The following is a 24,860-nucleotide window of genomic DNA, read 5'->3' on the forward strand; positions in this document are numbered from 1 at the left end:
TGCTCACAAAGAAGGGAAACAAACGACAAAATAGGCCCACTGTCAAACTCTTGCCTTTCCTTGTACAACACCATCAGATCTCTTAAATTGCTGTTCCAAAATACAGTGTCCCCCAAATACTGTTGCTTAACCTGGCCAATCTTTGCTCTTGCATACTGTACAGATTCAACAGTAGTCAAAGAACTTTTTTAGAATAGTTTGCACAAAGATGCAAATTCACCCAGAATGTCATCAAGTACTGCAAGTGAAATATGGTAGTTGGAGTTTGATAGCTGTTTGTAACAATATTTAGCAACTGGATCATTCTCTTCAACTTTCTCATGCTCAAAGTACTTAATAACAGCCTCATAATTACGAATTAGTGCACAAACAGCAAAATGCCTTGAAAGCCACCGGACTTCATTCAGTGGTCGAAAAGAGACCATTCCACATTCAGTGACCAATGCAATTTCATCCAGCTTGGACTTCCTTGCAGGAGATCTGGAGAACACAGTGTAGACAGTCCGCAATAATGTCTCCATCTCTTTAATCATTGGAATCCTCTTCCAGGCATCATCAACTGCCAAATCTTCTCGATGGGCGACACAATGCTGCTCTACTAATGAGGAATAGATTGTTTAAGGCGAGTAGCAACATCATTTTTCTTGCCCAGCATCACAGACGTACCATCGGATGTGAACATGACCATTTTCATAAGGTCCAATTCATTGGCAGTGTAGAATTCTTTCACAGCAGTAGTGATAGCCTCAGCATTAACACTGGTCAGCTTCACTATGCCCCCAAACTGTGTTTTGTGCTCTAGTGATGTTACAGGTCGGAACTTGAAGTACAGGATAAGCATTTTTGTAACAGACATTTCTGTGCTCTCATCAACTATCAATGTGTGATATAAAACGTGCCGAAGTTCTGCCATCGCATCACAGTGTATTACGCTATTGATGGCCTCAAGGAACTCAAAGGCATAGTTCTTGCTCCTCCAGCTGTCTAATATCTTGACATACAAAACTAGGTGGTCATGGATGTCTTCTACAGATAACATTGAAGTATTCATCTTGACTGCCAGCAACACGTTGTTAATGAGAATCTTTATCTCCTCAGGCATAGATCTTTGGCGTTCAACTACTTCCATTCTATTTGCTTTGTCAGTGGCAGTTTCTGTCAGCATTGCCCGCACTCCATAACCAAACCTGGCAGCAGCGCTTCTGTTTCTTAATATTACCATGGCAGACTTGTGTACTTTGCTAAGTAGATGGCGTTTCATGTAATCCAGTTTCCAGCAATCACTCCATTTCTTGCCTGTGGAAAAGTCCCCAACTATCTTGGCTTCGGCACATGCTTTGCAAATCACGCCCACGTCTGGACTGTATTGAAATAGTTCCCAGAGTTGCACAAAAACATTGCTTCGTGATTTCTGTGTCTCAGCCTCCACAATTTCTTTCATCCACTCTTCCTTGACTACAAGGAAACAAAGCACTGCACTCTCCCAAAGTTACAGCTTTGCGCTTGAACATTTCTGTACCCGCCGGTTTGAACCTGCTGTGCCATAAAGCCTGCAAAATAAGGGAACATGGCTTACGTTGACGCCTAGCTCATGAATGCAATCTGTTATACTACAATGTACAAGATGCACCACAGTTTAACTCTACCAAACAATTACCTCTTCTGCTTGAACTCATGTATGCCTGTTTAAATGTATGGGGTTCTGGCTGCGAAACCTGCAACAGAAGAAAACATGGGTAAGTATAGTATACTACAATGTTCAAGATGCACCACAGTTTAACTCAACCAAACAATTACCTCTTCTGCTTGAACTCACGTACGCCTGTTTAACTGTATGGGGTTCTGCTGCGAAACCTGCAACAGAAGAAAACATGGGTAAGTATATGATACTACAATGTTCAAGATGCACCACAGTTTAACTATACCAAACAATTATCTCTTCTGTGTGTACTCAGGTACGCCTGCTTAAATGTGTGGGGTACTGTCTGCGAAACCTGCAACAGAAGAAAACATGGGTAAGTATATGATACTACAATGTTCAAGATGCACCATACTTTAACTCTACCAAACAATTACCTCTTCTGCGTGTACTCACGTATGCCTGCTTAAATGTGTGGGGTACTGTCTGCGAAACCTGCAACAGAAGATGCACTAGTTTAACTCTACCAAACAATTACCTGTTTGTTCTGCCTGTACTCACGTCTGCCTGTCCAATTGTATTCGTAGTATGGTCTCACAAACCTGCAAAAGAAAAGGGGTGCAGATTGTGAATCTATTTACCCAGAAACCCCCAACCCAATGAGGAACGTAAACAGAATTACCTTGTCTTTGTAGGTACTCGCACCTGACCACTCAAATCCAAATACCTTTCAGACTGGAAACTTGCAATTGAAGACAAGTACATCAGCAAATGCTCTAGGAATTACAAACTATGAATGGGGCCGGTCTAAAGGCCCCAATAGGAAAAATGACCAAATAATTACCTGGGATTCCAGCCTAGGACAAACAGGGGTGTGCCCATGTGTTCCATTATTAGCATCCATTATCTTAAACTGGTCTATAAATCTGAATCCCAGGGAAAAGCTGCATCACAGAAGGTGTAACCAGTGGCGGTTTTACCATGTGGGCGGTGGGGCGTTGCCCCACTAATAATTTTGCCCCACTAATCAAGTTTATATATTATTAAATTGTAGTTTATAATTGTAATTTAAAACTCGCGCTGAACCACTGATTGTAATGCAAAACTCGCGCTGCCTCGCCACGTCATTAAATCACGTGACACTGACAGCCTGTATTGACTTGACTGTCTGTGACTCACTGTTGCACCACTGCGCATGTGGTGTTTGACTGGCCTCCTTTCCTCAGCTACGAAGCCCTATGGCATTCGAAAAGCAAGCACTGCTGAGTACGGGGTTTGCAACTCCCCACAGACCCCAATGGTTCAAAAAGGAGCAACGTTTTTTTCATGCTCTGTCCAATCCTGACGCTCTCTGAGCAGCTCTTCTCTGAAGAGAGCAGCGTCACTGCGTCAGGATTGGCTAGTAGCTACTGCTCCCTTCCACGAGCATGCCGGCCGCTGCTGCAGTCTGACTGTGCCGCGTGACCGTGACTAAACTACACACTTCTTCCTCAGCAGTATGAGAAAAACGTAAGTTTTTATATTTCAGTTTAGTTAACACATGACATTCACAGTTGTTTATGTTTCGAACATGGCGGCGCCGGCGCATGATGGTTCTTCATAGCTGGCAAGCAGTGGCAGCACAGCGGCTCTTTTAGCCTTTGAAATTGAATCTGGGTCCGGCGACGGTCGATATTCTTTCCCGCGACAGATCCGTCCATATAAAAAATGGTTCATGAAAAAAGGGTCATAAGTAAGCAGCCAAGATATTATAATGTATTGCTGCGACCCTTGTCCCGTCCGGGCGAGCACCGCTCCCTGTCAACTCATCCGCCGCCTGCTAATAGCACTCAGGGACACCGTTCTGCCCCATGTGTGAATAGCAGCATTGTCTACCAGAAAACTCCCAAACCGCTTCACACACAAAGCACAGACGAATCTGTCTATGCTTATTACCCGCGTATTGTTTTCCGTATTTGTTGGAGATGTGTTTTGTGCAAAAGGAATCATTTTCTCTTTTCCCTTTGAAGTGTTTTTAGCTACGCTGTGTATGTTAGATAGCTCAGTGGGTCGAGGTACCTGCTGCAGAAATCTGTGCATAAAATGCAAATCACAGGCAGAGGAGGCCTCTGGACAGATAGCTCCCTAGGCGACGGAGTCCAACACTCCAGTTGCCGATGTGTTGAAAAAATTTGAGGGGTGGGGGAAGGTGATGATGGGGATAAGAAGAAACAGGGATTGCAAATTGAATTTCAAATCACATTCGTCATATTTGTCTCTTTTTTTTCCCCCGGCTGGCCACCAGACGCCAGTAATCTCTGAGCACCTGCACCCTCCGCAACGACCCTGCCAGCAGTGAATTGGAAGCCCAGTAGATTTCAGGATTGTCGGGATAACACAATGCTGTGGTGTAAGATAGCTCCGGCACCCCTGACATTTGCTGTGTGGGTTATTTAATCTCACGGTCTTTAAAAGGTGCGCCTGTGCCACTGTGCTGAATCATGGCCCCCGGAGGAGAGCGCCGCAGTGTGCCTAGCATGTTATGGTTAAGTGTACTACAAGATCTGTCACGGCGGGAATATATCGACCGTCACGATTCTGATAGCTTTGCTAATTGTTTTTCCAACGGTGTCACTTTTTAAACAACCCCCATTCAGAGCAAAACAATGAAGCTTTTTCTGGGCCCAGTGTGTGCTAATTGGTGAATTCTTCAAGTGATGATCATGACACACTCCGCGGCTAAAACTGCCCAAAGGGTCTGTGAAAAAGATGAGAGAGGGGTCAGTTCCTGTAGTGTTGTGTGATGTTTAAAGTGGGTGTTTGCAAGGATTACCTGAGGCCTGTGACCTGGCTTTTATTGTCGCAGGTAATGCATACATTTTGACAGGCGCACAATGGAGCCGGTTTGATATAGTTTAATGGCACCCACCCACCCATATACACCAGCAGACAGGCCAGACATGCTGCCACTGTCCCACAGTGCTCCATACCCGCGTGGGGCTTGGCCTCTATCTGCCTGGCCCAGTAATCATATCATGGAGTAGTGTACATATGGTTTATACATATCACGGGAGTGGGGGTGAAGTGGTGCAGGTGAATAGCAGGATCATGGCCCTGTGAGAGGTGCTAGTGTCCCTGGTTTTATCTGCTCAGTGCAGGAAAGCAGGCAGTGTTTTTATTTAATTGTTAAAGTGCAGTGTGTGTGAACTCGGGGACTTTACATATGGTAACTGCCTGGGAAAAGCTTTCACTTTATTAGTACCAGTTTACCACCACCCACATACAGTAATAAGCATTTGAGACAGGCTTTCCCCTTCAAAAGAACGAACACATGCTGCCATGTTTTTCATTACTTTTGATCTGTTTGAGCTAGAAACAAATTCGTTTTTTGTTTTTTATTCAAATCTGCCGATTATGCAGCATAAAATGGATTTTTTGGTACTTCATGACACATTCACAAACTGACACCACTGCATAACTACACTTTCAAAAATGCTTTAGTAACCTTCTTGCTTTCTCAAATTTGCTTGAAAATTCACCGTTTGTCCACTCTTTTTTAAATAAAATTCCCCAAACTCCCCCAGACTAACCCTCTTTATGACACTGAGGCGCGCTCGCTATGCTTACTCGCCACCAGCCACTCATCCAGAATTTTAACGCCTCACCACTTTCAAATGTCACCAGCCGCCACTGGGTGTAGCACAAAATACAAACTGAGCACACAATCCATCAAAACATCCCACCTGAAGATGATGCAGTGGCGTGCAAAAAATATGATAACTACGTTCAAGCAATTTTCAGGCAACCATAAATATGTCAAGATAACTGAAGAATGATGGACCTGCTGCAGAGAGATCTACGTTTTGTCTACTGGAAGTTGACTCATCATTAAGTAGCCAAGTGCATTAAAATGCCTGATAAAAAGCTGTTGAACCATACAGATCACAAATTACATGCAATGTAAATAGGTCAGTGCTTTACTGCTTCTGTCAGAAAGCTCATTTTGTTACTTGCAGTTTATAAGTTTAAATCCTGACCGAGAACCCCAAACAAACTAGCAATTTCCAACACTAAAATCTTTAAAGGCTTGTAGCTGGATCATCTAGCCAGAGTGGTTTTATTCATCTATCAAGATTCAGGCCCTAGATGCCGTGAGCGGGTGGAGAAAAGATATAGAGAGCGGAAGGAGGGAGAGAGAATGAAAAAAAGAGAGCGAGAGAAAGAGAGAAAGGAAGAAAGAGAGCGAGAGAAAGAGAGAGCGAGAGAAAGAGAGAGAGAGCGAGAGAGAGAGAGCGCGAGAGAAAGATCAAAAGAGAGAGAGAGAGAGCGAGAGAAAGAGAGCGAGAGAAAGAGAGCGAAAGAGAGAGAGAGAAAGAGAGCGAAAGAGAGAGAGCAAAAGAGAGAGAAAGAGAGAGAGAGAGAAAGAGAGTGAGAGGAAGAGAGCGAGAGAAAGAGAGCGAGAGAAAGAGAGTGCGAGAAAGAGAGCGCAAGAAAGAAAGAGCGAGAAAGAAAGAGCGAGAAAGAAAGAGAGAGCGAGAAAGAGAGAGCAAGGAAGAGAGAGCGAGAAAGAAAGAGAGAGAAAGGAAGAAAGAGAGAAAGAAAGAAAAAGAAAGAAAGAGAGAAAGAAAGAGTGAAAAAGAGAGAAAGCTAGAGAGAAAAAGAAAGAGAGAAAGAAAGAAAGAAAGAAAGAAAGAAAGAAAGAAAGAAAGAAAGAAAGAAAGAAAGAAAGAAAGAAAGAAAGAAAGAAAGAAAGAAAAAAGAGAGAAAGAAAGATTTTTTGCTCTGTACAGTCTGATTTCCCTTTGGATTTTCTTCTGAAAGACCCTGCATGCCTCGTTTCCTTTCTGGATCTCAGGGAAAGTTGGCGCCTTGCTTAACTACTTCTACAAAATGTTCATCTTCAATCCGTAGGAAAGTCACAGAGGGCATAAAAAACCCTCCTTAACAATTTTAGAGCTCTTACCTCAAACTTACTTAAAAAGACACTTGACGAATTTAAAATGCACGATTAAAAAGTGCAAAGGAGTTGCTCTCCCTTCCTCGAGCAATCAAGAAGGAAACTTGACAGATCTTTTCAGCAGCCAGTCTTTCACAACTACTTCTCAAGAAGCCTTCTATGATGGTGGTTTATCACAGCTTTACGTTAATATAGTGAAGCAGCAGAACAGAGCAGGAGGCTCTGAAAGTGTTAGTTTGGGGAGTCCACATTTCTGCGGAATCTGTTACATGGTTCAGTCAGTATTTGCAGAGTTACACTTTTGCTTTATATTGTCACACCCACACAAGGCATTAATGAACATGAGAAACAGTTTTAAACAAATACACTGAAACGTAAGTGTTAAAATTCATGTAGTTGCACAAATCACATACTTAATCTGCACAATCACTACAGTACTCATTGTGTTTAAGATAAGTACAGGTGCTGTAATGGCAGAGTTTTTGGCTCTATTTAGCAGTGATATAGATCTTAGTCTTGCTCACATCTAGGATAGGTATTCTTAGCCTGTGTTGGCCCTTTTAAGCCCTTTCTTCCAGACCTAGAAGAGGATAGCTGCTTAATATGATGATAGATCCCTTATTCTTGACTCTAACCTGTCTATTGCCTATTGGCTTTGACATACTTGACACATTGGTATGGTTTATGTAGGTATTCTGACAGAGCTAAGGGGTATTTCATCCCTTTCAGGCCTACAGGCCTAGAACTAGAGGGACTCCATCTTGATGGAGCTGAGAGGCTTTTCAGGGTAAAGGTAAAGTTTATAGTTAAAGCTGTTGTTCACTTGGAGAGAACCGGTCTGGGCCAGCCCTTATCGGTAGGCTGTATTATTCTCTGTGTCGAAGACACCACAAAAGGCTGGCCAGCTGGGTGTGTGTCCTTGATGCGAAGTGGTGCAGAGATCTGGTGGGCGGCAGGCTGATGGCTGGAACTTTCCATGAGGAAACAGCATTCTATATCAGTGAAGTGCAGAGGCGGAGTCAGTGAGTCGTGTTGAGGTGGAGGAGTGGTAAGCAGTCGAGTGGAGTTGGCAGAGAGAGAGGGTTCAAGCTGGAGAGAGCTGAGTTGAATAGTGAGCTGGAACTGAAGGAAGCAGTCAGAAGCAGTTACTTATCAGGAGGAGGTGTGAATAGCTGGAGTCTGAAGTAATGCCTTTTAGAAGAGACGGAGGAGAGATCGTGGACTAACCTGTGGGAGCAGCTGGAGTTAATTGGACATTGGCGCAGAGACAGAGTGAACAAGCTAGTGGAATGAAAATCATTAGAGCGGCAGGAACCATTAGATTGAAGCTGGAAGGTGGAGACAGTTTGTGGGGGAGAGGAGTCCAGTGCAAAGTGATCAGCGCAGAGGTGTATCCAAGAGTGCAGGAGAGAGAGAGAGTCCGAGATGAGCCAAGGCACAGACGAGAGAGGAACCCCGATGACAGCTAGAACAAGACTTCACACTAATCAGGTGATATTGATTCCATCACATTAGTTTACTTTACACTTGCATCTTAATCTTGTCTTTATTCCCTAAGCTATTGTATTGCTAATCTTTTCCCTTTCAGCGGTGTGTTCTATCTATAGTCTTTGTCAGTTACAGATCTGTGTAGGTGTTTATATTGTTCTAATAAAACCCCCAGTTTGTAGCAAACTACAATGTGCCTTGTATTCTTGTTCAATCCAGGTAAATGTATCTCCTAGGTGGTTATTATTTTTTATGAATGGATGAGTAACCCCAATCAGGTACGTGGTGATCACATAAATAGGGAGCGAGTGGACCTATGATGCCAAGAATAAGAGGTACATTATATTAATTGGCTAACTCCTAATATTGTAGTAGCAAGCCCCTAGTGAATAGGGAGAGAGAGACTTCCCAACATATAACTGAAGGTGTTCATAGGAATGTGGTCGTCGTTGATATACGGCGTTAGTGAGAGCGCTGGGATGGATGACCAGCGTGGATACCCACAGGATTGTGGCTTGTGTAAGTGAGAGCGCCAGGGGGATACTGGTGTGTAGGTTTGCCGGATTGTAAACCGTTTGGAAAAGAGAGCATTGGGTTCTGCAGGCCCATGTGTAGACGCACCGGATTATGTGTCATATCTGCCCTGGGGTAGATTAGTCTGGGTCTGAGTGGCCGCGAGACTATAAGGTATCCTTAGTAATCAGTGAGTATTCTTAGTATCCCTATAGATTTAGTGGTGTTTCTAATAATATGAGCTTGTATATTGCGAGTTCCCCATCCTCAGGTAGGTACCCAGGTGCCTGGATAGATGGTCCTGAGGAGGGAGGTGGTTACGTTCTGGCTGGGTTGGAGGGGCCCCTAGGCGCTGATCCCATCTAATCAGAAAACCCGACCATTACATCTGGCGTCTACGAACAGTTTACGAAGCCTGTGTGCCTGGCCATGTGCTTAGATAGTTTCCCATGTGTTGTGGAGGAAGTGCCCTGAGCGCCAGACATTACATCTGGCGTCTACGAACAGTTTACGAAGCCTGTGTGATCTGGCCATGTGCTTGGAGAGTTTCCCATGTGTTGTGAGGGAGTGCCCTGAGCGCCAGTTCCATCTGGCGTAGTTTGGCAGTTTATGTAGCCTGTGTGACCTATGGGCTTGAACAGTTGCAGCGTGAGGAGATTGCATTACATCATGGCATTTGGTTTATTCAGGGTGGAAGGAATGGTTTTCATCTTGGTGTTTAAATTGTCAGGGTTGAAGGATGGCATTACATGAGGGAGCCAGTTACATCTTTGTGATGGTCCAATTGTATAAAAGGGTGTAAAAAATGCTTTTAAATTGTCCATTAAATTGCTTGCTGCATCTGCTTATGCTGTGCAATGTGAAATGTGTTCATTGTTATATGATCTGTGGAGTTCTTTGCATATAGCTCCTTGTAAATATGGCTTGTGAATAGCGTCATGTTAATGTGGCTTGTGAGGTGCATGTTCTTATGTTGATTTGCTGTGTTCCTTGTGCATTGCGCCTTGGATATGTTGTTTGTGAAGAGCTTGTCTTGTAAATATGGCTTGTGAATAGCGCCATGTTAATGTGGCTTGTGAGGTGCATGTTCTTATGTTGATTTGCTGTGTTCCTTGTGCATTGCGCCTTGGATATGTTGTTTGTGAAGAGCTTGTCTTGTAAATATGGCTTGTGAATAGCGCCATGTGGTCATGACTTGGATAGAGCATGTTATTGTTGCGTTAGGTAGGAGAGAGCTGGTTCTCTTTCAAATGCTTGGAGAAATTGTTTTGTGTTATCTGTAAACGTGAAGAGATGTGCTCATGACTTTCCCATGTATCCATGGACATTGGGGAATGATTGTGCTTGAGCTGCCAAAGGGTTAATATCTTGAATTGAGATGGCAGTCTTTATTTTTAACATGCTGTTTAATCTGAACTGACTATAAAAGTCAGTGGATTATTTTAATGATTGATGGTTTGATTTTGACTTTTATTGATTCCTGGGTCTGCCTACGTGCTTTGTCAGCTTCTTGACGGAGAGGTAACATCTTGTGCTTTGCGAAGGGCTCTGTTCATTTCACATTCTTTTTGAAATGCGTCTACGAATTTGTGTGGGTTTGCCTTGGAACTGATGACTTCATGTGTCTGACTCTTAGGGGTCGGTCGGTTATAAATCAACCAGTCGGATTGAGATAAGGGTTTGCACGGAGAGCGCTGTGTTCTTTTAAATGTGCTTCTTAATATGCATCCACAGACGTGTGGAGAATTATTTTTGAATGCATGATTTAAAATCTGTGAAATGTTAAAAAGATGGCCCAGTTAGAGTGCAGGCTACGGGGCTGTTTTCATTAATTATTTCTTTGAGGGTTTTCCATCTAGAAAGGAATGTGCTGGCCGATGTTTTGCAATGATCACAGGTTGAGAATAATCAATCTTGCCCGACAGTGCATGGTAACATGTGCTTTTAATTAGTGAAAGGCAACCGTGTGCTTTTAAAATAAATGTGTTCTCATTATTATTTTCCCAAATGCAAGCTGACCCTTTTTTCAAATGTGGATATTTTAATATGCAGATGTAAGTTGACCCATTCAGTTAGAAAATTAATGGCTGTTTGATAATATATGAATTTGGCCCTTTTATTAGGTTGAATTGAAAAGTTTGCGCTATAAATTACGCTGTAATGCATAATTACATGTTGCCCCTGGTTGAACAAAATACAATGGTGAAATGTGTCTGCATTTTATGTTGTTTTAAAATTATTTCTCTTTCAACAGCTGACAATATATTTTTAATACCTTGCACGATAAACATGCTGCCTGATAGATTTATGTGCAGAGAAATATTAAACCCAATAGTCCATGATAATTTGTTTTTTTTTTTAAATGCAGACTGTATAATCTTGTGTGCAGAAGTAAGTTGCCCCTTTCTAAATAAGTGCCCATGTGTCAATTATCTTGCCTTTTAGCTGCATTAGTTAGACAAAAGTCTTTTTAGAAAGTGGAGCTTTTAAGTAGCAGTACATTGTAACAGAATTGTTTTTTTAAAAATGCTAGCTTTCGTTAGTTAGAAAATCAAGCCTGGGAACAGTTTCCAAAGGAATTTGTTTGTCGACCTTGGCAGACCAGCTGGTTTGTGAAGACAGGTTTTTTTTCCTCTGCAGGCTCCGAACACGGCCTGTCTATGATTGGCCATAATCCAATTTTGTTCTGCGGACGGAATGTTTATGTAAGGGTGGGGTGAACTCGCTCTTCCTGGCTGTCGACGCAGGCAGCTTCATTGCCTGCTTATAAGGAATTCTTGCAGACTCTTGTTAGTTAGATACAGTAGGCCTGGGCGGGCTTCCCTGATCAGGGAAAGGGAGGCTTGCAGCGCCCTGCTCCTGCTATGAGATCATCATTTGGCAGTGATTCAAATTACTTCACACTGTAGCCTGGCTCCTGCGTATTCTGAAGGGAGGGGCTGTCTCACAGAGGATTAGGGTATGTTAGGCCCTTCTAGATGTACTTAAAAATTAGATTTTGCTAATGTTTTTAATTAATTAGGATATTTTCTTTTCAATAATGAAAGGCACCCGGGGTGCTTTTTAAATAGAAAATTTTATTTTGCAAGAATAATGATACTTGTTTTCTTGTCCTAGGATTGCTGGGTTGTGGTGTTGGTGCGTGGGTCGCCCCCCCCCCCCCCCACTTCCTTTCTTATTTTCGTTTTTTACTTTCATGTTTTTATGTTAGTTTGTTATTTTTTGGAAGATGGATCCAGACCAGACCAGACCGGAAGGGTGGTGGATGGCCGCATCGGAGGAAGTGTCCGGATACCGAAGATGCCGGGTGGTGACCTACACTGATGTCCCAAAATTGACATTGGACTTTTTTTTTTTTTTGTAAAAATATACTAAGACACTTTTTTTTTTAATTTGTGATTTCCTGCAAAAGGATTTTCTTATATAATTCCTTGGCCTGCATTGTTCCCATGTTTTTCTTTGCGACCACTACGGACAGGCCCCACTTTTAAAGATAAATATGTCATCATGGTAAAACAGTATGAAGAGAAAAAGAAAAAAAGAATGGTGGTGCACACATGTGTTCCACAGTGTGATGAAAACTAGGTGCTAACTGTTTCAGGGTTAGTGCTACACCAGCTATCTTGTAGAAATGGGGTTGTTTTTATTTTACTGTTATTACAATTTCACCTTAATTGATCAAAGGGTGGTTACCCTAGCCTTTAGGTTGTCCTGGGAGGTGTGTCTTTTAGTATGATTATGTATTAATGTTTGCCCAGACCTTGAGAACCGTTTGTCATGTCTATTTCTCAGATTTCACCAAAATGTTCCCTTAAATTGACCATAGTAGGTAGGCCTCATTTTGGCCCATTGTTATTTTCATCCCACAAACAAGCCCTACACCAATAGATTTCATGAGTCATTATTAGCTTAAGTTGACCATAGTAGGTAGGCCTCATTTAGGCCCTTTGTTGTTTTTTCATTAGAAGTTGAAACACATTTAGTTCTTAAGTTGTCCGAAGTAGGTAGGCCCCATTTAGGCCCCTTGCTGTTTTCATTCAACACATAAGTCCCTCCATCACTAGATTTCACCAGTTATCACTAGAAGTTAAGGCACATTTAGTTTGAGGATGCTTTGGTTAGTTTCTGTTGTTATCAGATCCAATCTTAGATATGTTTCGGCATTCAAGTCAAGGGTGCTTTGATTTGTTTTCAGTTGGTTGTTAGATTTGTATTCCCTACAATCGAGTTTCAGGTAGAATTTCCTTAGGTTGTCATTCTTTTTAGAGAGTTTTTTAGTTTTTGATTTGTTGATAGATTGTGTTGATGTGTGTTTATATGGATGTTGTTGTTTATAGATGTTCGCAAGATAAGGATCTAAGGGTGGAATGTAATGGCAGAGTTTTTGGCTCTATTTAGCAGTGATATAGATCTTAGTCTTGCTCACATCTAGGATAGGTATTCTTAGCCTGTGTTGGCCATTTTAAGCACTTTCTTCCAGACCTAGAAGAGGATAGCTGCTTAATATGATGATAGATCCCTTATTCTTGACTCTAACCTGTCTATTGCCTATTGGCTTTGACACACTTGACACATTGGTATGGTTTATGTAGGTATTCTGACAGAGCTAAGGGGTATTTCATCCCTTTTAGGCCTACAGGCCTAGAACTAGAGGGACTCCATCTTGATGGAGCTGAGAGGCTTTTCAGGGTAAAGGTAAAGTTTATAGTTAAAGCTGTTGTTCACTTGGAGAGAACCGGTCTGGGCCAGCCCTTATCGGTAGGCTGTATTATTCTCTGTGTCGAAGACATCACAAAAGGCTGGCCAGCTGGGTGTGTGTCCTTGATGCGAAGTGGTGCAGAGATCTGGTGGGCGGCAGGCTGATGGCTGGAACTTTCCATGAGGAAACAGCATTCTATATCAGTGAAGTGCATAGGCGGAGTCAGTGAGTCGTGTTGAGGTGGAGGAGTGGTAAGCAGTCGAGTGGAGTTGGCAGAGAGAGAGGGTTCAAGCTGGAGAGAGCTGAGTTGAATAGTGAGCTGGAACTGAAGGAAGCAGTCAGAAGCAGTTACTTATCAGGAAGAGGTGTGAATAGCTGGAGTCTGAAGTAATGCCTTTTAGAAGAGACGGAGGAGAGATCGTGGACTAACCTGTGGGAGCAGCTGGAGTTAATTGGACATTGGCGCAGAGACAGAGTGAACAAGCTAGTGGAATGAAAAGCATTAGAGCGGCAGGAACCATTAGATTGAAGCTGGAAGGTGGAGACAGTTCGTGGGGGAGAGGAGTCCAGTGCAAAGTGATCAGCGCAGAGGTGTATCCAAGAGTGCAGGAGAGAGAGAGAGTCCGAGATGAGCCAAGGCACAGACGAGAGAGGAACCCCGATGACAGCTAGAACAAGACTTCACACTAATCAGGTGATATTGATTCCATCACATTAGTTTACTTTACACTTGCATCTTAATCTTGTCTTTATTCCCTAAGCTATTGTATTGCTAATCTTTTCCCTTTCAGCGGTGTGTTCTATCTATAGTCTTTGTCAGTTACAGATCTGTGTAGGGGTTTATATTGTTCTAATAAAACCCCCAGTTTGTAGCAAACTACAATGTGCCTTGTATTCTTGTTCAATCCAGGTAAATGTATCTCCTAGGTGGTTATTATTTTTTATGAATGGATGAGTAACCCCAATCAGGTAAGTGGTGATCACATAAATAGGGAGCGAGTGGACCTATGATGCCAAGAATAAGAGGTACATTATATTAATTGGCTAACTCCTAATATTGTAGTAGCAAGCCCCTAGTGAATAGGGAGAGAGAGACTTCCCAACATATAACTGAAGGTGTTCATAGGAATGTGGTCGTCATTGATATACGGCGTTAGTGAGAGCGCTGGGGTGGATGACCAGCGTGGATACCCACAGGATTGTGGCTTGTGTAAGTGAGAGCGCCAGGGGGGATACTGGCGTGTAGGTTTGCTGGATTGTAAACCATTTGGAAAAGAGAGCATTGGGTTCTGCAGGCCCATGTGTAGACGCACCGGATTGTGTGTCATATCTGCCCTGGGGTAGATTAGTCTGGGTCTGAGTGGCCGCGAGACTATAAGGTATCCTTAGTAATCAGTGAGTATTCTTAGTATCCCTATAGATTTAGTGGTGTTTCTAATAATATGAGCTTGTATATTGCGAGTTCCCCATCCTCAGGTAGGTACCCAGGTCCCTGGATAGATGGTCCTGAGGAGGGAGGTGGTTACGTTCTAGCTGGGTTGGAGGGGCCCCTAGGGGCTGATCCCATCTAATCAGAAAACCCGACCATTACAGGTGCCAAGAACCATGCGATTTCCAAACGTTTTGAACTTTCAGAAGGAACTTTCAGCATCAGCTGAGAGGAGGCAACGTTTGAGGGACAGGACTCCTTTGCTGATCCCGTTGATGCTATATCTAAGTCTAGAACAAGAGGGCAGTGCCAAAGCTGCAGTACCATGCTGCAAAGATGGGGATGTGGACTGCTCTAAGAGGAGCTGCCCTCACTGGGAGGAGACTGAACAGAGACTCAGTTGTTTACTTAGTAGCGTAATGAAACTTGAGGAGCCCCGCCCCCCTACAAAATACATGGAGGACTGTTACTGTTGTCCCATGCCATTGATGGGCAACTGAAACCCAGATGAGGGTAGCATGATAAACTCCAGACATGAGCTCAGCAGTAAGCTGATATAATAATAATGTACTCACTTTCTTTCTGTTGGAAACAGCGTCTAATCCAGTGGTGTGGGCAATCTAAACCACTTTGCCCAGCGCCGGAGGGCACCCCCTGGACAACCCTTACGTAAGCGCGGGACAATTGTGGCCTTTTGTTTAAGTATTGATGTTAATGAGAGCCCGTTCTAAAGTACACGCTGTGTTTTGCAACTGGCTCTACGGTTTTGTTAGTAAAACGCGGGGACCAGTAATGTTTGGACTTGTCCATCTGCATTTATCCTATTACATATGTAGATAGAGATGAAAGGTTGTGTATCCCCCTTCCAATCTTATGAGCCAAACGGTCCTAGAAGTGTTAGGTATTGTTTTGCTGCTACAGTTTCCTATACTACCTGTCACAAAAGCAGTGTGACAAGTAACAATGTGCTCAGTCACAGAGTCATTAAGGTTGCCAGCTTTTTATCCGTGCTGCAGCCACCTGAGCCAACCAGGACTACAGCTGCAAGACTAGGTGTACCTGTGTTTATTCCTTACGTCCCCAATACCTACAGGCTAGAGCCTTCCATCCCCATGCCAATCTATTGGGTCATTGCAATCTAGATATGCAGTCTTCAGTATCCTCCTAACATTGCCCTAAACCCATCAAAGGTTCACAACGATGGTCCCAGTTTCAGCCACAAAAGTGAATAGCCAGGAGCACATTTCAAAAGGAGTGGTAGCCTGAGTAGCTGATGCACAGAAATAAAACCAGGTAACTTCTTCGAAATCTGTGTGGGCAGCAGGGTCAACTATAGGTTAAAGGGATGAACTAAGGGCCACTTTTCAGGGCAATCAGCAACTATGTACATGCGTTTTTGTATAGATTCATATTGTTATTTTATCTTTAATGTATATCCTGAAAATTTGGCATGATTTTCGAAAGTACACCACTGGTGTAAGTTTGTAAACCCTTATCTGCACCTCCCCCCCCCCCCAGCCTTTTTTGAGCGAATTGTGAGTATGTTGTGGTATGTTACGTTAGGTTATGGTATGTTATGTTATGCAACCAGTATTTGTGGAATACACTTCTACTTCTACACTTTAATTAATTATCAAACTTCTACCACTATTATGGTCCTGTTGTCCATTTGGTTGCTGGGCGTATTTTGAGTTCTAGGATTCTAACTGCCCAAAGTTATGGTGGTCTGTTGTTGTCAGTGCATTTGATTGACAAAGATGTTAATTTGTTGTCCTACCTGTGATGAATGTTGGGTTTGAAACACTACTGCAGCAATGGAAGTGCTGTTACAGACATTACCTGCTTTTGAGCTAGGGGTTATGCTGTCTTAACTGTGGAAACACTGAATAACGAGAGGTATATAGTGTGGCCCGGTTTACCAACCGTTCTCTCTCTCAATCATATTTGAAGAAAGTGGACAAACAAAGACCTGCCTGTTTCCTTTATTTTTGGTTATATTGGATAATGATGACTGAATAGGATGTGTCCAATCCAGTTCGGGATCTTTGTTTTGTATTATGAGTATGTATGTATGTTTCAACTAAATATGCTGTTTATTTTGTTACCCTGAAATACAAGGTTGTTGATTACTCAACATAAGGAGGTTGTTATATTCAAAGGCATTATTACCCTATTATGTTGCTTCAGTGGACTGATGTTCATTATGTTACATCAGTGCGATGTTTTGCATGAATGGGTGTGATAAGTGTAATTATTTGATATGAATTTTGATATAAGTGATTTGATATGCATCATTGTGAAAGGCTGGCCATCCTGCTGAGATGACTGTTCCTGGTTGACTGTACAGCTTTGGTTCTATATTATGCACACAATAATGCCAGCGATGCAACAAATCTGTTCGGTTGGTGTGTGGAAGTATTCATCTAAATTGTGTAGATATGTAGATTTGGCATATAGTCCAATTGCCTTCAGAACAAATTCAGGAGAACTGCTGCTTACTTGGCCTAACAGTCCATGAGATCCATATTTTCTTGAAAACAGAGAAGTGACCCTTCTGCAGCACCTGTAGGCCATCGATCCCGTGCTGAGGTCATTTCTGAGCATGGATACTGCTAGAAGCCATGGTGGTTGCATAGCAGAGAATCAATGTTCACTGACAGTGACCGGCTCAACTGCTCTTCCCAAAAACACAAATCCCCATTGTTCTCTCCCATCTTCAGCATCTATGTCCAGAAGGTTTAGTGAACCCGCCATAACTAGGTTGGGCAAGTGAGTATACAAATTAAGCTCCCACTAGGTCCCTACTCCCATAGAGACTGATGTACTAGAGTGGGCCCTTCTTTGACGCTATAAGGTTTCAGGATGATGGCACCAGCTTCAGACAAAGTACATTTGTTTGGGAGAAATGTTTTGTGAGGTAGTCTTTATGTTTTGTTTTTTTGTAGAGTTTTATATATAGCGCAAACTTGACCGAAATCGGGTATCAGAGCTCTTTACATAACACAAGTTACGTTACATGAGGACACACATTCATTTTTGTTAGGCACGGGGGGGATTAAGGGATTTGCCCAGAATCATGGCTATTTTAGCCTCATTACCGAGACTCGAACCCAGTTCCCCAGGTCTGAGGTCCAACGCCCTAGAAGTTGGGCCAACTCCTCTCTGTTTCTCTCCAACCCTCTAACCCTTGGAATTGATACTTTAGGTCACCAGAGTGAAAGGAATGTTATGCCAAATGAACATTCAGGCAGATAGAAAGATTTCTTTTGAGAGAGACACGTAGGATACTGGAAAATTGGTTGCCTGGTTAGGAAACTGGGCCATGAACCCAAACAAGCTCTGGAGAGCAGTCCAGAACTTGAATCCAGCTAGGCCTGGGTTACATGCTTTCCAGTGGACGGACTAATAGACTCTAGGCTATTAGTGGAAGTAAAGCACAAATTAATTTTTCTTAATAATTTGGAATGTATCTTCCCAAAAGGATTGTCTCTAAGCTGCATACTGTGACTGGGAGTAAGGCCCGTATATCTTTCATCAGTACTCTGGGGTTTGTTCTTTCTGTGCATTATCTCTTAGCCATTGGCAATGACCTAAGATAAAGTGTGTATACCTATCCTAGTTACTCTTGATTGTCTCCTTCCAATGGATTGTTTTTTAGACCCCAGTCAAAGAATGGTAGTAACATCTGTATACTTTTCTTTATGCCTCTGGACTCTTTCAATGTCAGTGGATTTTCCCATAATTCCCAAACATAAACTGAAGTAACATGGATACCTTTCCAAATCTCTGGATTGTTTCCTTTCTAATAGACTTTCTCTTATCTCTCAGGCACAGAATGGAAGTATCAATCTGAAACCGTTCTTCTTTTCTTTGGGTTGTGTCTTTCCCATGAATTGTATCTGAGCTCCAGGTCATGAATTGAGCATGAAGTAACACCTGTTTTTTTGTGTTTTTTTTTAAATACCTTTATTGGTCTTTTTCATATTATTCCAATCCCTTACAATACATGGCAAAGCAAAAATTGTGAAGAATACAGTAAATATATCCGCATGCAATCGTCCTCAAAACCTCTTTTTTAAGAAAACAGCCACTCCTACTACTGCAGCACGATTTCACATGCACAAGTGGAGTGGTGTGGCTCACTGGTTAGAGGCGGCAGACCCGAGAGCAGAGGACGGCCCGGGGCCAGGGTTCAATTCCCGACACGTCAGGGTCGTGGACCAGGGTCAGCGGACTTGATAATTCTGATCTCGGTGCCTACTCTAACCAGAGATCACACTCGGCAACTCTGGGCATTAGCTTGCCTCATCTCCACAACGGCCCCTCACATATGCCGGGGATGCCTGGTTTCACATTGGAGATACCCAGTAGGGACCATCTTACAGGGAAAGCCAGGACAGGTTCCCCAGCGGTCTACTGCGCAGAGATACTCCTTCGGGAGTCGATTCTAGCGCATTACAAACCCACAATTAATTAATTAATTAATTAATCTCATATTAGCTTATATCTAATAAACAGAGTTTCCCATATATTGTTGCAACCGCCTGCCCGCTACGTATCCCAACAGCCTCGAAGCGCCTTCACTAACACAAAGAGAACAAAGGGACATATTGCTAACTTCACAAGCTAACATTACCCACAGTGTTGAACTTGGCCCTTCTGGCAGGTTCACCCCTAAACTTTTTGCTTTGGTATGTGACTTGGTGTTAGTTATTTTGGGCTTCCGCGCACTTTAACACTGTGTCCCAGGGTAAAGTGCATGCGTGTGGTGAGATTGGCCTTTCCTCCCATAGAAATGCATAGGGAATGAGAGTGTCCATGGTAGTTCCTGATGCGTGGGGAGTGCAGGGTCGAGTGGTATGTGGGGACTCGTGAGATTGAATGCTGCGCAATGATGTTTGCGGCGTTCATGTGTCTAGTGTGGAAGTGTCACTCCCAGAAGCTGGCCTGTCTGTGTAATTAATGTGAAGTGACTGCAGCAAGTGACAAAGGAATATGTGTATAAAAGAGGGGCTGTCACCTCATGAAAATGTTCTCTTCCTAATCCTAACTTGAGGGGGGGCCTGCTGCTGCTGCTGGGCACCAGGAGGACTGCCACTGGAGACTGCCTCCCTGCCTGAAGGGCCCTGTGAGCTGGCCCCTGGGCCCAGAATTTGCCCCCCTGCCTTCCTAAGGACTTCTGTTAGACTTTCCTGGACTTTTGTGTCCTACAGCGCCTGGGGAGCGCTGTACCTCTACTACAGGAGAAGCGCTTGACTTTTTGGGCTGAGAAGCCCCAGAAGGGTAGCTGGGGCCCGCAGCGCAACGCTGCTTAGTGGAGTTTCTACTGTGATTGGGCTAGTTGCGGCGCGGGTGCCCACCCCGCACTGCCTGCCGCATATTCGCCGATTTGTTATGTCCCGAGCGGGTGCCCACCCCGCCAGGGACCTTGCCACATTATTATTCATCCCGGGTGCCCACCCTGCTTGATATTACAATTTCGGAGGGTGCCTACCCCTGGGTTGCCCCGAGAAACTTCACCGCCGCTGGCCCGGGGCCTCGAGGTGAGGACCGCGCTGTCATTGGCCTAGGCTTCCCGGAGCCGGAGGCTCGATGCCCAGGGCCGCGCTCCTATTGGCTGCCCCAGGAGAGGGAACCAGGGAGGACGGGAGCCCACCCCACCTCCACCCAACACAGCAAGAGGAAGCCGGTGCCTCTCCCCCAAGGCTGCCAAGAGCAAAGGGGTGCCCCGGAGTGCCGTCGAAGAGTAGGGAGGGAGAACCCAGAGGAACGGGAGCTTTCCTGCGGACCAGACAAAGAGGAGTCCCCCGCAAGAGACCAGTGAGTGGAGCCAGGGGTCGGTACTGTCTTCAGAGCCACGAGGCTCCCGGGGGCAGTTTAAAGATTCCGAGCCAGAAAGGCTCCAACGTGATTTGGGGCACGTTTTGTTTTAGGGCTCACGAGTCCCCCGAGTGGGACTCCAACGTAGTGGGGCATTCTTTGTTAAATTAGAGCCCACGAGGCTCACCGCAGCTGCATGATTTAGAGCCTGCGGTCCCCAATGCCTCGGGGGCATTTCTGGAAGTAGAGCGGCCCCGGCTAGCAGCGGGCCGCTCCCACAGTGGGGCAACATTTTTGATATTCCAAGCCCCGTGGCTCCAACGTTGTTTTGGGGGGCACCATTGTCTATTTGAAAGCCCAGAGGAGAGCCAGGGTGCACGCTGGTGCCAGGATCAGATCCCCAGCTGCCCATCACTTAGTGGGCAGCTGCATCGTTTAGGCCCCCCGTAACCTTGCGCATTCTTCTTTGGTTGCCTGTACAACCAGCCCAGACATTCTGGACATTGCTCCTGTGAGCCCCAAGTCAAGTCAAGTTAAAATTTGTATAGCGCACTACTCACCCAGAGGGTCTCAAGGCGCTTGAGGGGGGTGGGGGGTTGTTATTTATCAAATAGCCAAGTTTTGAGTTGTTTTCTGAAGGAGAGGTGGTTCTGTGTAAGGCGGAGGTGGGTGGAGAGAGGGTTCCAGGTTTTGGCCGCCAGGTAGGAGAAAGATCTTCCTCCCATGGTTGTTTTACGGATACGTGGAATCGTGGCGAGGGCTTGATTGGCTGATCGTAGTTGGGTGGGCGGGGGTGTAAAAGGTCAGGCGTGTGTTCAGGTATTTAGGTCCTAGGTCATAGAGGGCTTTGTGTGCGTGGGTGATAAGACGGAGCGTTATTCTCTTGTTGACGGTGAGCCAATGAAGGTCTCTCAGGTGACGGGAAATGGGGTCGGTTCTGTGATATTTTGACGCAAATGTGATTACCAGCCTAATGTGATTTCTGCATAATATGCAATGCCTTTATGCCTATACCCCTAAATGTATTTTTATGCTTAGGAGGTTATTTTACCTAGTATAGTTATGCTAGTGAGTTCATGGTTTCCTGCGTGATATATGCCTAAGGTGTTTAGGATTGCATAGCGTGTACTTACCGTTTACCAGTGGTTACTGGTTGTGTGCTACAATTGCTATTTGGTGCTACAATTATTCCATGTTATAAGTGCTATTCCTACAAAGTGCTAGTTCTAAAAGTGCTTATTCCTGACAGTGGTCCACGTGACCCTGTCCGGTGTATATATTCCCATGTAAATTCTGCCTGTGCCAGTTGGCACAGTGTAAATTGTGTGTTTATAATCTAATGTGTTTGGTATAATACAAAGGCTATTTTTATATATAACCTTGTGTGGAGTTTCCTTTGTAGTGGGCCTTGGGTGTTGTTGCTGGGTGCTCGCGCAAATGCTTTACACATCGCTCCGGGATAAGCCTGACTGCTCAAGCCAAGCAACCAAGGGGGTGAGCAGAGGTTATCTTTGGCGTGCAACTTCCTTGCCCTGACTAGAGTGCTGGTTTCTGCCTGGCTTTGGCGCAAGCCTTAGCCAACCAGAAGTCCCAATTTCTAACATTGGTGAACAGCGGTGGGAAAGGGCTTGTGTTTGCGCTGTACCACAGCGGCAATTGGCTGCACCACAATACTCTGCATTTTAGATAATCACATTTTGGGGATTATTGATTTTTTTTCAAGTTCCATTATTTCTTCTCCTAAAGGTGTCCTTTGTGAATTGTGTACTCCTGTTTTAGCTCAGACAGCTAGGTTCCTTGTGTTAAACTTTTCTCGAGAACGTCCGGCAAAATGGAGCCTGCTTTTGATTTCTGTGGTCTGTTTAGATACAGTATGTTAGCGTTGGTAAGGTTCTGTGAAGAGGGAGACATAGAGGTGGGTGAGTCAGACACCCAGTCCAAACTGAGGGACAACCTGCTCCTATGTCAAAAGGGTCAATGGGATCTTGAGCGCAGTGAGGAGGAAAGGGCCCGGGCCTCATGCCATGAGGGTAGTAGGTCTGTGGGGAGCCCTGAAGAATCTGAAGAGGAGGAAGAAGATGACACAGCATGGACGCCAGTAGATAGTGAAGACCCAATAGATAGGGAGTCTCTTGCTGGGTCCAGTGTCGGAGGCAGTGCCTCATCCCTTTCCCTGTCCCCAGAGGAGTGGGTAGATAGGAGGGAAGAAAGGGAGCATCAGCTGGCTTTAGAGAAACTCCAGAATGGGAGCTATGAGCATATGGAGAATAGGAAGTTCGCCTTAGAGGAGAAAAAGGCATTATGGGCTCAGGAGTTGAGTCTTAAGGCGTTGGGCCTTGAACAGCAAAAGCTAGAGACTGAGAGGGTCTTAGGGTAGGAGAGGATGGAGGAGGCTGAGAGGGCCTTCACCAGAGAGAAATTAGCTCTAGAGGGTAGATTATCCCCTGAGCGCAGTTATAGTTTTCTGGATTCCCCAGGGAGGGTTGAGTCCAGTGGTGGCAGCGATATAGACTTCAGTGCAGGAAGTCAGATTCCCAGTTCCCAAAGTATGGTACCTTGTTCCCAAGAGGAGGAGTACAGGTAGAAGTTCATGGACAGTAAGAAACTGTCTCACCAGTGTTGGGGGGATTTTGCGGATGACTGTCATGATGCACTGATGATTTGGCTGATGGATAACCCAGAACAGAAGAGGGAGGGAGTAGTGAATATGTTTATCAAAGAGCAGCTGCTCAGTAGTTTTTGTCCAGAGTTGTGCCAGCACCTGTTGAAGTTTGAATGCTTTTGTCCTTGGAAACTTGCAGAGGAAGCAGAAGGTTGGGAAAGTGCCCATGGTTCTGTAGAGGCATTAGGGAGTGATTCCAAAAGTAGTGGTTCAGATATCTTCCCGTCCAGTATTGGGGAAGAGGCTCAGAGTAGCCCAGCTAGGTCCCAGAGTAGTGAGAGGGGTATAGGAGCTCCCGACCTGTCTCAGTGGAATAGGAGTGAGTGTGTGACCAAGAGTAAGGGTGGGCGTAAAATCCGTTTCGCGGGCGAATTTGCGGATTTTCTGCGATTTCGCGATCCGCGAATCTCGCGAAATCGCGGTAAAATCCGCGAATCAGCGGGGACGAATTTTCAGCCAAGCAAGGGTTACAGCAGCAGGTGCAAAAGTTGAACCTAATTTCTTTGTAACCTTTTACAAAAGGGTTACAAACAAATTAACTTCAACTTGGACACCTGCTGCTAATTGCTTCCTGGTGCCTTGTTGCCTACTTGCAACTATTCTCTGACCCTGCTCTGACCCTTGAAGCAGGGTCAGAGAATAGTTAGAAGTAGGCAACGAGGCACCTGTCCAAGGAATTAAACCTCATCAGGAAGCACTTACAGATATAAAAAACAGGAAGAAGGGAGAGGATGGCAAATACACCCATTTTGAGTTGTCAGGAGGGGTTAAACTAAAAGAGACCTTTAGAGCACAATTTTCATATGCATTTTGCTAAAAATAAAAAGCTGTATGTTCTGTAGGGGCAACTCAGGAATCTGGCCCTTCAGAGATCCGCCCTCTCTTTCTTTCTCTCGTTCTCTCTCTCCCTCTCTCTTTCTCTTTCTCTATCTATCTATCTATCTATATATCTATCTATCTATCTATCTATCTATCTATCTATCTATCTATCTATCTATCTATCTATCTATCTCTCCCTCTCCCATAAACGACTGCATGGGACACTTCGCTATGCAAGCGGCTCGCGAAGACGCAAAAATACCTGCGAACACGCAAAAAACCCCGCGAACACGCAAAAAACTCTGCGAACACGCAAAAAAACAAAAATCCGCAAATTCGCACAAATTCGCGAATTTTGCAGATCGCGAATTCGCAAATCCGCTAATTCGCGGATCGCAAATTCGCAAAATTCGCCCATGCTTAACCAAGAGTCCCCAGACGCCTGAAGCCCTGTATCAGCGCCTGGAGGGTTTCTTGAGGGAACACCAGGTTGGAGACCTAGGCTGTCCTGTTAGTTGTTAGTCCATTTGAGGAGGATTTCCTAGTGTATAGAGGACCTGGAGCATCTGTAAACAGAGCTCCTGTGGTTCTAGCGTGCGGCAGTGCCACTCAATTTGGGAGGACACAGAAGTCCGAAGGGAGGAGTGAATGGGGAATGTGTTCCCCAGTGGAAGAACCAGTGGACCAGGGACTAGCCAGTAAGGCTATGTGGCCTTGGAGGGACCGGGGTGACACCACTTCTGTTCTGGGGGATCTTCGTGCACTGTCAGATGGACTGGGGACGGGAGATCTGCGCTAGACAGACGGTCACACAACATATGAGTCATGTGTTAGCCTCAGGGGGATGGTGTGTAA

General features: G+C 44.6%; 1 protein-coding gene across 1 annotated transcript in view; it reads left to right on the plus strand.

The window, feature by feature from the left end:
* The window catches only part of LOC147730363 (solute carrier family 13 member 2-like), a 553,046-nt gene that overhangs the window by 187,165 nt on the left and 341,021 nt on the right, over positions 1-24,860 (plus strand). The gene's annotated exons all lie outside the window — the stretch shown is intronic.

The sequence above is a fragment of the Lissotriton vulgaris genome, chromosome 2_1 (genome assembly GCF_964263255.1).
Source record: "Lissotriton vulgaris chromosome 2_1, aLisVul1.2, whole genome shotgun sequence".
Classification (NCBI taxonomy): Eukaryota; Metazoa; Chordata; class Amphibia; order Caudata; family Salamandridae; genus Lissotriton; species Lissotriton vulgaris.